Source organism: Barbatula barbatula (assembly GCF_947034865.1).
Source record: "Barbatula barbatula genome assembly, chromosome: 13".
In the NCBI taxonomy this organism is placed as follows: domain Eukaryota; kingdom Metazoa; phylum Chordata; class Actinopteri; order Cypriniformes; family Nemacheilidae; genus Barbatula; species Barbatula barbatula.
The window spans coordinates 1,264,178-1,279,009 of record NC_136776.1 but is presented as its reverse complement, the minus strand read 5'-3'; the positions used below and the strand labels follow the sequence as shown (position 1 = coordinate 1,279,009).

At 38.7% G+C, this 14,832-nt stretch overlaps 1 long non-coding RNA gene across 1 annotated transcript in view; it reads right to left on the bottom strand.

Moving 5' to 3' along the window:
- Positions 1-6,195: 6,195 nt before the first annotated feature.
- Positions 6,196-14,832, bottom strand: part of LOC306903138 — a 45,747-nt gene continuing 37,110 nt past the window's right edge. The window contains exons 2-5 of the long non-coding RNA XR_013787520.1: positions 9,193-9,343; positions 8,984-9,110; positions 7,097-8,882; positions 6,196-6,743 (exon numbers count right to left, since the gene is read on the bottom strand). This is a non-coding gene — a long non-coding RNA (uncharacterized lncRNA). The remainder of the gene's footprint in view (positions 6,744-7,096; positions 8,883-8,983; positions 9,111-9,192; positions 9,344-14,832) is intronic.

Below are 14,832 nucleotides of genomic sequence, written 5' to 3'. Positions count from 1 at the left end.
CAGTGCTTTTGTATTCTCTGCTGGGCTACATTGCAAAAGTCCTGAAACTGCTTAAGGTCTTCTCTTCTTTTTGAACTTTTCTCAAAGTAGTAGTAGATGTCAATTAGCAATTCCTCAGGTGACATTAAGAGCTCTTTTGCAGCAGTTTTGGCACATATATTAACCAAGTGACTTGGACAGCCAACACTGTATATATAAGGTGCCTGTGAAGGATTTTTATTACATTTAAAGTGCTTTATTGATTTCAGTAAAGATCATTAACTGTGCATGATATGTTAAAAATATAACCAGTGTGTGTGAGTTAACCAAAGGACTTATTTGGAGTGAACTTTCTGTACCAAAATAATATGTGTGTGTGTAAAGATCAGATTACGCAGAGCTCATCGAAATTTGGTGATGTATGGGGTCTCCACAAATAGTCGGGACCAGCAGCGTGAGCTGAGGAACAAAGGAGAGGCAGCGGATTGGATGTGTTCCCAGGATTTCACATCCGCAAAAGGACATTAGCTTCTCGAGCTAAAAAGGGACACCAAAAAGGATTATAAATACCATGTAAAATTATTCTCTGGGTGTGAGTCCTTTGTGAGATATCAGTTCTCTTGAAAGACTGAGTCTGAGGCAACTCACCCAGCAGCTGTTGTGTTTTTTAATCTTCTGATAAATAAACCTAAGATTTTACTTTGACTGGCCTCTCTCCAATTCTGAACACGCAGAACATTGTTTTAATGTTCATCACCTGTGACTTCATTCTTGATAAGACAGAGTTGTTTTTACCAATCATGACATTGCAGTTGTCACTGCTGAATCCAACGCAATTTGACCATTCAAGGCCTTTGTCATGCATGGATGATGCAATGCAGTTGAATATGTTGGCAGCTTTGTAATCATTGCACACTGGCATATCTAGAAATCCAACAGTCACCTAATCCTGTGCTTCACTGTAGTACCTGACTAAAATGGCACACTCCTTCTCACACATGATGTCATTGCTTTCATCAACCATAATACTGTATGGCCTTTTTTCTGTCTCGATTAACTTGAACAAATCTTCTGAACATTCTGGTTCCAGTGCCAGGTTCATTATAGATGCTGTCTTAGTGGAAGAGCAGGCATAATGTTTTGCAATATCTGAGTCTGGAAACATTTTCCTAAATAACTTGCCTGTGTGCCTACACACATGGAACGGCAGGTTATGCTCCACAATAAAAGATGTAAAATACACCTCAGCTGTCGTGACCTTCTCAGTGAGACTTTGCCTCTCTGAATTGAAGAACTGCGTTATATTGGAGCAGCCTTCCCTGAGCTTAGCCTCCCTAACATGTTGTGGTCCCTAAAAGATATAAAAGCATAATATATCATTTCTACAGGTTATAGGCCTATTAAAATATGTAGATTAATTTGACTATTTATACTTTTATCCCAAGGGCCATCAAAGAACTGAACAATCATACACCCCTACCACCCAGTCAGCACAGTTGCACTTTATAGATAGGGACTTTATGCAATGGGACTTCAGTGTAATGTTGGATGCCCTGTTATAGTTTTATAATTTTTATACTTTATTTATTGTGTGAGTGTGTATATGAGAGTGAGTATATTTTTAGATGATGCACAAGCAAATTTCGTTGTATGGTACTACTGCACAATGACAAATAAAATTCTCTCTTTCTCTCTATCTATTATGTAAACTGCTTTTATTTATATTCCATTGCAATTTTAAATATGTCTAAGGTGTTTTCATGTAGCTAGTTGTTAGCCGACCTAAATAATATGCACATGAAATCAAATGAAACTTGATGAACTCAACAACATGTCTTCTACAATCATTTAACCCACCATGGGCAATGCTGAAGTCGCTATTGCAAACTGTACAGCGTGCAAGACTGTCATTATTTTTCACTCTAATAAGACAGGGGAACACTTTCATGTAGTCTTGGGTAAAATGTGTCTTATATTTTTGTTTTTTGGGGCTCTCTCCCTCTGCTATGGCGCTCTTGTTTCTAGATATACTGAATATTCAGTTCAGGACTCGGGAGAAGAGATAAAAGCCCACACTGACAATTGATTGGTTGACTTACCGAAACAGGCCAATCAGGACGCTCTCTGTATTCTTCACGAGGCACACACGCAGACTAGCACACGCATGCAAGGTCCCTCGCTCCCTCTCTGCCGTGCGTGTGCTACACGGTTTGAAGCACAGTCTCTGTCTCGCATGCGCGTTCTTGATCACTCGCTCTAGATTCCGGGATATTTTAACTCATTTGCAGGCATCAGGGAGCCGCTATCAATATGCGGGAGACTCCCGGAACATCCGGCAGACTTGGGATGTCTGGAAAGGTGCCATATAGCACCATTTAAAATAGGTGCTAATAGCACTTAAAATGGTTCCCCTACAGTGTTGCCAACTCCTCAGTAAGAAAAGTAGCTATTGGCTGTCCTAAAAGTCGCCAAATGATTTCATCACATACTTTGCATAATTGACCGTGTGCATTGTGCATGTAATTGTGATGGACGCTGTAGGAGAGAGGATTTTTCCTACTTTATCCAGGCTTGGGACACAAAATGTGACACAAAAGAGACATTTTTTTAAATTTTGGGTTGGTTTTTAACCTACAACAAGACATAGTAAAACATGAACATTTTTAACCATAACATTTTTTTCTTATGTTTGGTTTTTAACCTTATGGTTTACTTAGGAGCCTACAACAAGTCACAGTAAAATATGACATTTTTTAACCATAACATTTAAAAACTAAATGCTTACACAATCTAGATTAACAAAATTTAGACTGAGACATGATGAGCTAGCAAGCTAATTGATGTTATGTCACAGAGAGGCACACACACAGTGGACGAGAGTAAAGTGACTGAGGTTGTGAGAGGATTTATTTTTCTGCGGTGATTTAATTAGTTTAGACAAAGAACATTTTATATTTCATGCTGAATTGTAAACCCGGGCAGGATCAGCCGGCGGCGGCTTTCTGCACATGCGCGCGATCATTTGCAGTCTGGACGCGGAGGGGTGAACATCTCCTGCTCTGACTGCAGCCGGGGGAGGGGCTGCTTCACGAGGACTGAGCCGCCTGTGAGTGCTTTGGTGCGGGCGTGCGGCTCAGGGCAGCACCCGCTGCTCGTTGTGAAGAGTAAGAACGATATGTGCTTTCACTTCAGAGTCTCCAAAAGTCTCCAATAACATCAGAAAAAGTCGTTAGATTTGTCGCTAGTCGCTTTTTTGAAAATGTGTCGCTAGAGGGGTCTGAATACTCGCTAAATATAGCGACAAACGCGCTAAGTTGGCAACACTGTTCCCCTATGATTACGAGCCAAAGAACCACTTTTAGTGCTATAAAGCACCATTTGTTATTTGTGTGTAGTGAGTGTTAAAGAAGACTAATAAGATATACATGTCTCTTTATAAGTCCTGCACACATTTGTCTGTGATATATTTGTATACTATTCTGAAATACTGTAAATTAATTCTGAAACAGAATATCAAAAGCTGACTATTTGTTTTTATATCAAAATGTAAATTCATTAAATAAACAACATTTCGATGCTTGCAACAGATGTAGTTGTATTTTTTTGCATTTCACCCTTTGAGTTTGTAAAATCACTCTTGACATTTTATCATCTAGCTTCTTGAGGTCTTAACCTGGGTATCGTTTAACACAGGACTGAAGGAATCTGTGATGGACTCTAATGTGCTGCTTTTTATTTATTGTTTGCTCCAAGTAATCCATTTCAAAATGTTTTTTAATGAAAGGTACTTTTCAATAGAATTAACGTTGGCACAATTATATTTTTGTCTACAAAAGTAAATTGAAACATGCACTTTTAAATTAACATATCTTTAATATCATGAAAGAAATTTTTGTCAAAAAAGTGTGTTTATTTTGACATGTATTGTATACCACATAGTCTGTCTGACTATAATGGTGAATCACTCTTGTCAGTAGATAAAACTAATTGACTAATCAGAAGGTAAATAAACACCAGCTTCGCCAGGCTGGAAGACCAGCCTGAAAGACCAGCTTGACCAGCTTCACAGGCTGGGAGGACCAGCTCAAACCAGCCAACCGGCTTAGGCTGGTTCAGCAGGGTTCCCCTAAAAGAGTGAGGAGAAAGCTTTGGTTCAAGCAAGCAAATTATGTCAGCTGCATTTTGTTTGTACGTGCGAAACCGCTCACGAAAGTTAATGTCATCAAAATCGTTCAGTGGGTTGCTCCTGTCCATAATCACCCTTCTATCTTGATATCGTGATGTTCTTTAGTTGTCATTGAAATAGTCCAGGTAATCCATTTTCCTCTATTGCCAGGGTCAACCTGGTGGCCAACAGATCTTATCCTGAAGTTAAACATGCCTCTGGCTAATCCTTAATTTAGACCTAGACTACCTCGGATCCCCCTTCTGGAAATCAGACCTTTTAAATCAAGACTAGTAAAAGTCTGAGACTATTTTAAACCATGTCTTAGAAATATGATTTCAATGAATCAAGTTTTAATGTGCATTTTTGTCAAAGACTAGCATTAATCCCTGTCTGGGAAACCGCCCCATTGAGTTGGATATAATAAAGGTTGACATAACTGCAAAGAGACAACAGTTAACAGATAAAATAAGTTAAAATCACTTGTTATACAAAAACTGAAGAGTGGTGTCAACAAATCATTGTTCAAAACCAAATTATTAGAGAAAATAATATATTTAAACATTTGCAAGTGTGTGTGTGTAAGAGTAGGATTGCAAAATAATCTTCAAGCTTACTGAAGTTCATATACATTGGAAGCAGTTAAGTGTCAGAACTGTGTGGAGAGAACCCAAGTGCAGGCAGCCAAAAACAGGGATGACGGGGTTAACAAAGAATTTAATAAATAATAAAACAGGAAACAAAAACCCACGAGGGGGTATCAAGACAATACACAATAACTACAACGATAAACTGAAAACTAAACACTCAACAAGAACTCTACTGAAAAACACCAAGACTAGAACGGACACTCACAAAGACTAAAAATATTTAAACATATCAGGCAAGACAAGACTATTTAGGACGATGTAACAAGACCGGCAACAAAGTACAAAATACAAGGCACCGATAACAATGAACGAGCACAGGACAATGAAAACGAGGATGTTATATAGGGGAACAAACACAGGATAATTGACAAGGGTCAGGTGCGGGTAATGAAACACTCAAGGAAGGTTAACGAGGAAACGAGATGGCGGGAAACACTGACGAGACACGAGAAAGAACATGGCAAGTCTACATTTCATAACAAAGCCATGCCTTTCTCACACAAAACCTAAGGCTATGCCATGACTCCGCTGCAAGACCAAGAATAAACATGACATGATAGCGGAGTCATGACAGTTAAGTATCAGGACTGATGCAGATACATGATGTTTCTTAAAAAATACAAACAGGAGAAACCATATTTTATCTGTCCACTAAAAATGAAGCAAAAAGATTTAACAATTTTTTTCTGTAACAACTTGTTTTAAGAATGTGTAATCTAAACCATTTACATCTGGGTTTTCTTATAGCTCGTAAGATGAGGATAGTTGTGTACTGTTGGTTTTATTTACAATATACTGCATAAAAGATGAACTGCAGGTTGAATGTACTATGTACAGTGAAGTACAGTGAACTACAGTAAACCAAGTTGACAAACACACAAACCATAGCTCAACAGACTGTCAGGGATAAGAGCATTTACAGCTGTAGTGTATAAATAAGGAAAATATGTAAGTGAAATTAAGAATACAATGCACATAAGTGATACCTAGATCTAACTTATAAAAAGTGGCTGCATTGGAGGTTTTAAATTGAGTCAACTTGCAGCTGTTTTTAAGTATAATAAACACTGTAACATTACTTAATACAAACACAACTAAATCAAGTTGAATTAACTAATAGTACTAGTATTAAGCAGGTAGTATAACCACATTTTCTTGGTACAGGTAACTTATTTATCGGTTGTAACCTGTGCTCATTTTAATGAGGTTTATAGAACTTTGTTCTTATTAAAATGAACCTCATCGTACTTGAATAAACATTTTAATAGAGTCCTGGCTATAACCTCAGAAAATAAATCTAAATGTCTATATTCTAGGCACTTCAATGGTTAACTTTACATAAACAGACTTTGTCAATAATTACAAATTCAATTAAAGAAGAAAAAGATGGGAAGATAGATTGAAGACAATAACATTTATTTAATGTAAACCAGTGTCACTTGTAACAGTGAATACAGTACACAATAATATAAAAAAACACTTTATAGGTGTAATTTCAACCTGTACAGTAAAGTGAAATATCCAAACTGCCCAATCTGCAATGTTTAGATAAAAGTCAATGTGAGCCATAAAATCACATTGTATCACACTGGAACTGAATGTCAAAATAATTACAGTATTCCTAAATTTGAACAACTATTATTATTGAAGAACACAACAGTGTTGAGTTGAGTATAGTGTATACCTCATGAGGTAATGATCGGCACAGGACACAGACCAAAGTCCACATTATTAAGGCACTGAACAATGAACACAAAAGGAAAATAACAATGGAAATGATAATACCTGAGCAACTTGTACCTGTCAAATGAATCATAAGGTCAAGAACAAACAAAAAAATAAAACAAATGTTAAGTTGGTTTTTGGTAAACTCACCTACCAAACAACAACATATACATCTTCAGTGGGCAACTGCCAAACTCAGCGTGCACCTCTGTTTCATCACGACTCTATTGGTGGAGACAAAAAAAATAAGAGTTTGGTCAGACAAACAGGTATTGAGATGATTATAGCAGACATGTAGAAGACTGATAAGACTTTTGTTGCTAAAGGTGGTGGATACTACACTGATACTGTGACTAGAGAATGTGACCAGATTGAAGTCTACCATGACAATGTCATAGAGTGTGGATACTATGCTATCATGATCTACTATAGCATGAGTATTGTCTTTTTCTAGTTCAAAGAATGCATTACAACAAAACAATGCTATTCTGCATATATTTACCACATTCTACACTATAATACATTTAATTATGGCATGCGTAGAACTTGTCAGCCGTCTGTATGTCATGGCACAAACCTCAACATCTTGGACTTGTCCTCGACACTCCTGCTGTTCCTAGCCTGTAGAGAGAAGAAAAGAGGATTTAGGCAAAAACAGACAGAAGCTCAAGCTTACGTGGGTGGCAGTGAAACGTGGAGGTCAGTGAACGGGGGGCTTCTTTGAAAAAATTATTCAAATTCTTGCACGGATTTGTGAAGAAAAATAACTTTGCATTCGTCCCACCATTCATCCTTCATCCCCAGGAAGCGGGGGATAAACCACTTGTACTCCTCTGTGGAGAGTGCAATTTAGAAACTCCAGGGTCTGGAGCTGACAGTAGTCCCTGCTGCAGATGGGGCAAGTTTTGATCGGATTGATGCGTTGGTATAGATGTGTAGTGGGACTGAGGCCTTTTGGGTTGCCCAGGGCATTATAACCCTTGGGAGGTACTTGCTCTTCTCCCATGTTTGTGGACTACTCACCTCCAACATTTCTGGACTACGCTAAAATTTCTTGCCGTTTGTGGACTGCCCACGTGCAATCGGAAATAATTGCCATTGAAATGAATGGGCTTCCGTTGAGTAGTCCACAAAAAGAGCAATGGAAATAAAAAGCTTGTGGTCACCGAAACTGCTATTATGCCAATTTGCCAATACAGTAGCTATGTGTACAGGAACCCACTATTTTGCCCTTACGTGAAACTGCATCCCAAAGAGTCGAGAAACCTTTTAATGGCGATCAGCATTCCCACAGCAGTACGACGGGCTCTTTTCCAACACGGAATTGGGACGGCCGTGAAAGCAATAAGATAAACCAGAAGTAGGTCCTCTGTATCTCGGCTCCGCGGTGGACCAGGATCTGGAGACGGGCGTTCCTGTCCACGTCTTGACCCCATGTTTGGAAAAGATCTGAGCGAGTTGCAAATTTTCGCCGGTAAAAACTCCAAGGCATACCCCCTTTTAGTATTTTCGCCGAAAACATTATTCTGTAAAAATTTTAAATATGTGAATAGAGCAAGTAGTAAATTTGGTTTCGATTAATGGAACATTGATCTTGATGTCCTTTTCCAGGTTGCTGTGGGAACAGGAACAAATAAACCTGCTTGGAAGACTCGGGTAGCAAACTGTTAAGCAGTAGTTGTGTTGTCATAAAAGAGAAAATGCATTAAGAAACATCCAATTTTATTCATAACATGAATGTGTTATTATAAACTTAGGTAAAAAAATATATAAAATATGAAATAAACTAATCATAGAGAATATTTACAAACTATACACAATAATTTTAAAACTATTAATCTACAATTTTTAAGAATAAATAAAGTAGAATATTTAAAAGCTATTATCACACAACCTTTAGAATCTATTCCTAATGAGCATTTAAAAAAGAATACAACACAGAACTAACAAAAGTACTAAAAATCCAGTTTTGGGATGCACGTTGTAAACTAATTGCTTAAGATTTACCCAGTTTGTCCAGCATGTCCAGTTCATCCTCACTAAATAAGAGTGGACTGAATAAGCTTCCCCCACTGGCAAAGGCTGTAGAGGCAGGAGTGGGAGGGAAGATGTGTGGGGGGGAGGGCTTAAAGGAAGGGGTGGGAGGCACGGCAGGGAAGGCACTGGCAGGAGGACTAATGGTAGTTCAGGAGTAAGAAAGGGGCTGATGGTAGATGTGGTATGTGCAGGAATCACACAGGGACTGAAAAAGGGGTGTTATGGGCTGACATCATGGGATGGCAGGGGAGGCAGGGGAAGAAGGGAGGGTGTTCGAGCGGTCTGAGATGATGCTGGGGTAAGAGTCTCAGGAGTGATAGGGATTCCTGGGAAAACACAAGAGTCACACTACACAACAAAATAGATGTATTATGTCATGAGAGAGTAGTTGAGTAGACACGCTTTTTATTGACAACCTAACACATACCTGTATTGCCTTGCAGCTCATCCATCAAGGTTACCATGGGGATGGCAGGGTTGCTGATCTTCAGCTGCCGCAACTTCTCCATGGTGACCTCTCTCTCCATTCTTTTAATTTCAATTTTCTTATTTGACTGGAAAAGACAAATTGACATCTATTTTTTTACAAAACTAAGCACAAAGGAAGCAATTAAATGTGTTTTATGAATGACTTACAGATATGTCTCTATGTGATGCTTTAAAGTGCTTTTCAAAGCTCGGTCTGTCCTCCGAGAAAGACGCTGCCCCTTGCCAACTTCTGCCAAAGCTGGCGCTCCTGAAGGTTTTTTATTCCGTGGAACCCCCTGTGGCATAGGGGACATTCAGACTGTGGATCCCGGGAAACAAAAAACACAAAGGTAATTCAATCATGTAATTCGATCATACACAAAGGTTCAAATGAGCTGACATGCATGCAGGGCAGACATCAGATGCAGTAAATTTGCTATTTAATGTAAACCATTGCAGAGCGTGATGAGCATATGAAAAATGAACGAAAACATTGCATTGTACAGAGGTCACAGGTCAAACGGAGCTCATATGGATACAAGGCCTTCCTAAGATGCTGTTTAAGACACAGGTTAGAATGCCAACACATGATCTTTAATGTAATACAGTGAAGAGCGTGATGAGCATATGCAAAAGACACAAATACAAGTATTGCTGAATTAAGAGACATTTCAAAGAAAATTACATTTAAAAGTAAGCAAAGTTATACTCACATGTGGCATTGCTTTCTTAGCTGGATAAAACCATGTGCTTTCACTGAAAACTATGATGACTATAATTTGCATCAATGATTCCTATTGATGCCCTTTATAAACAAAATGCTTAGTTTACAATGATTTTACACAGTTTGATTACTTTGTTTTGTAGAATGTGAATGTTTCAGCCTCCGGTGTATGCTCTCTACGTACATGAGCATATTTTGACCTCTTACAATGCACACAGTGCACAATGCAATGTACTATTACCTTTTGCATATGCTCATCACATTCTATATTACAAGAACATGTGTTTGCATTCTCACTTGTTTTTTTTACAGCATCTGGGGAAGGCCCTTTATGGATGTGAGCTCATTTTGACCTGTGACCTCTGCAGAATACAATTCTTTTTGACCTTTTGCATACATTTACCACATTCTACACTGTAATACATTAAAGAACACGTGTTTGCATTCTCACTTGTGTCTTTTTACAGCATCTGGGGAAGGCACTTTATGGATGTGAGCTCATTTGGACCTGTGACCTCTGTACAATGCAATGTATTTGTGTCTTTTGCATGTACACATCACATTCGGCACAGCAATACATTAATTAATATGTGTTTTTGCTCTCTCACATGTGCCCTACAAGCTTCCCGAATGTGAATGTTGTTGATTATATTCAATTTGAAATGCAATACGCAAAATGGCAATGCAGTGTGTAAATCGGCAATGTATTTATGCATTTAAATTAACATTTATCGTAAGCTACCGCAAATGGAAATTCAATATTACAATTGACATTGAGATCCGAGAGTCGAAACCCCAAAACGAAACCATATGCCAATAACCCCCAACACAATGCTGACAACCTTGATGAATATTTAGGTTATCGGATTGCCATATTAGTTAATTGTAGACAGGGGAAGCATACACCCTGAAGCAATTGACTGTTAAATTTGGGCAGGGGAAGCGTATACCCTAAGCAGTTGCCTGGTAAATGGTGGATGGGGGAAGCATACGCCCCGCCACGCTTGTATGTTGAATATTGGGAAGGGGAAGCATACGCCCTAAACGATTATCTGTAATTGGTAGGAAGGGGAAGCGTACACCCTGAGCATAATGGCTGGTGAATGGTTAGTATGTACGCCTGAAGCAAAATAAACTGCAGTGATGGCAGGGGAAACGTGCACCCTATAGCAATTGCCAGTAGTCTCCGGGGAAGCTTACGCCCTTTACACTTGAACTGGACACATGACGAATTACTATGATGCAGTCTGGATTTATTGTAACGTACAGAGAGAAAAAAAAAAATAGAGACGGGCAGTGGCGTAGGAGAAGCCATATATATCATACAGAAGCCATAGCTCTTTGTGCGTCTATGATGTCCTTAATTTCGTGGGCGAATGTAACGTTCGTAAGCGTCGGAAGACCATCGTCCCAAAGCTTTCAGTGTGTGGGTCGAGGTTACTGCGGCAGCTGTTGTTGCTCCTCCGATGCGGAATGAGTGCGTAGTGTATTGCTTCGGTGGTAAGCCACATGACTGACAGACCAAACGGAACCGGGAAGCAAACCAGGATCTTGATATGGCTTTTCCCCCTTCTGTGATGAATAGAGGCTCTTCGGGACGTGCTTGGGGGCGTGTACTCATATATCGTGACATGGAATCAAAAGGACAGAAAACTGAATTAGTACGAGCAATAATCACTGGTATACCTTTATGTTCTCTGTCAGACTTGGAATGTTTGAGAAAGATTTTAAGATACTGTACGTTAAAAAATGGGGTCGGAAACTGTGAGGTCGTGTAGAGGGTCGAAATAGTTGCTTTGTGTGATGAATTCGCCCACCCTGAGGAAACCGAAAAAAGCACAAAGAAAGACAGCCTCCAGCAGTGAATCCGCATAAGGATCGAAACAACCGTGCCTTAATTTAGTTACCAATCTTTTAACCAAGGAAAAAGTAAGAGGAAGGCGTTTGTCTTTCGTTTTCGGTGCTCCTTTTTTGATGCCGTCGAGAAGCAAGCGAATGGATGGGTGTCCCAAAAGGCTGCAAATGGATGGGTCGAGGCATCTTAGGTGGAATTGAATACCTGAAACTTGACTTTTGATCGAGGAAACCTGCATGTTTCGTGATAAAAGACAATGCGTGATATATGCACATAAAATTGGTATATTTACAGGCAAAATGGAAACTGCAAAGACAGAACAAAAAGAGGTAAAGTGAAACCAGGCGGAGTCATAAGTTTTTAATGTTGATTTTGCTAGACTTGATCTCATGAGTGCTGCGGCTGCAGAGAGATATGACTGCAAGGCTTTTAGTCGAGGACAGTCAGGGCGAAAGGTGGGCAAGGCATGCCTGAAGGAGTAGCATCTGGGCACAGTATTTTGAACTCCTGAAATTTGAAATGTGGGAATTAAGATCAATATATAGATCGATATAAAATGGATGATTGATTTTGTTTAAATCAGATTTATTTTAGTACAGGACATGATTGTGAACAAAGGTTTGGACCAGAGAGGTATATAGTTGCCAGATGTTGGAATGTGGTCGGGGGGTTGCATGATTTGCTTATGTGTGTGTGTAACATGAACCACATCTTACTTTTGGGGAAGAAATGTGTACACTGAAGGATCTTATTGTGGTATTAAACGTGCCTTTACATTTAATATGCTTAGGATTTTATTATTGTTAACTAACTATGCATAATATGTTGAAAATACAACCAGTGTGTTAGTTGAGTTAACCAAGAATTTAGCGCTGAATACTGTCGGGCTTTTCCACAGGAAATTGCTATGTGTGTGTGTAAAGATTAGATTGCCCCATGGAATGTGGTGGATTGGGGGGCCTCCTATATAATCTGTTACAGATGAGGATTTGAAAAACAAGGCAGTGAGCTGATTGGCTGGAGAGCAGACAAAGGGGAGACGATCTGAATGGACCCCACCATGGAGAAGAGATTCGACGAAAAATACTGTATAAATATCTGTGAAACTGTTCCTCGTGGTCGATTCTTTGTTAAGACTTTACGTCTGAGAATCCACCGAAACAGCTGTTTGTTGGAGACTTCTGATCAATAAATTTCAACGTTTTCTGAACTGGCCTTTCTCCAATTTTTGAACGCGCAGAACATTGCTTAAATGTTCATCAATGCAGTGACGGAAATGGAGAGACTTGCTTTGAGTGTCTACATTGTTCGACGTGATGGAGCAGATGCTACAGATCCACCTGAGGATGTTGGCATCGTCATTGAAGGCTGCACAGTGCTGCGAGATCTGAGAGAGATTGCAAATGGATGTGCAGTCCTGTTTGGCTTGATCTACTGTTTAAACTTGAGTTATCCCAAGGAGTTGCGATACACTTTCCAATTTCTTCAGAAAGTGTTAATGGAATTGGATGGGAACAAGCTCTCCACTACAGTGCAGGTCCTCAAAAACAAACTGCATGAGTAAAATCACCTGCACCAGACAAGACTGTATCTGGCGTTGGACTTTTGTTAACTATTACTTTATTCTTGGACTGCTGCTAGACAAAATAAAGCTGTGATCAATGACTGTTTGTAATAATTGCCAGTACATGTGGTATGATCACCTAAAGCAGACAAGACTGTAGTTGGTCATCGACTTGCTTGAAGAGGCTCAGTTCTTTGGATTTTGGACTGCTGCCAGGTAAACTTAAGGTTTTTGAAAATCTGGCATATAGTGGACATAGGCAGTCTAGTTTGTTAGTCCGAGTGGTCAAATTGAGAAACAATTATAGTTAAAGCAGTTTATTAAGCGAAAAAACAATAAGGATTTGCCTCTAATTTTTTATTTCGGCAGGCAACACCTGTTAGATGTTATTGACGTTGTCAATGTTCAGATTCACTTTTTTCTGACTATAAAGCATTTATACATTTATTCAAAATAAGTGTGTCATGTACCATTTAATTAACACAGTTATGAGCGATTTACTTAAAACATTATGTTACAATTAATTGTATATTACCTTTTCCATTTAAGCAACTAAGTTTTGTGGGACCGGTTGACATAACTTTATTAATTAAATACAACATTTCATTTCTAAGCGTGTATTTAACAAGAGCCAACAACAAAACATTTTAATCGGCCCTTAAAAAGATTAACAGAGAAGAATGTATCAGTGTCTTGTACCTGTGAAAAATGTGATGGTCTCATTCATTCTTTTGAATTTGTGTAACAGTTCTTTCTTTCCTTTTCCTCATTGTGATGTTTAGCAGTCAGCTTCAAGCTGGTGACCATGAAGATGCTTTTAACATAATAGCTTCAGTATGTTCTTTAGTGGTACAAAAACATTGAAGCTGTTTTATATTCTTAAGTAACTAATAGAAAATATTTTTAAAGTTTTATTAGGATTACACCTTATTTCCTTAAATAGTGATGGTGTGGGATATACTGTATATATCTTTTTTAACCTAATGCATGTGTTTGTCAAATGTACCTTTCTATAGATGAAATTGATCTGGAATTGGATGATGATGAAGAAATAAGTGATGACGATAATGAAGAGTCGGATTCTGTCCATGGACCAAGGGGTATATATTACATTTTACATCAGTTTATTCTTATGACACCAATCTGGAATTTTCACTACTGCAAGAGAAACACTGTAGCTAGTAGCCGATTGAGTGTTACTGGCTGCTTGATTTTTATCCTTCAGGCCAGAAATGTTGAATAGTGTAATTGTGTCATTGTTGATGCTTTGTGACCCTCATTAAATTGGAAAGAATTTGAATATAGGAAACAAAAGAAGGATAGAACTGGGGGATGAGGATGAGGCTGGAAGTTCAAAAGGTGTGCTTATGTATATTTTATTATTTATATTCTGATTTAAGATGGTCAGAAACTGATTTTACATTAGGTAGAGGAAGTGTACTTGTGTCATGGTTGATTCTGTGTGACCCTCATTCAAATTTTTCATGGGGGGGACTTGTTTCTTATGACCAGAAACAAAGTATTTGGGTTGTTATATATTTAAGATGATCAGAAACTGATTTCACATTAGTAACTGAAATTTTCTACTGAACTTTTTGTCATAGGAAAAGGAAAAGTGCCCCGAGATGAGGCTGTGAGCTCCACAGGTATATGCATTCTCATTAG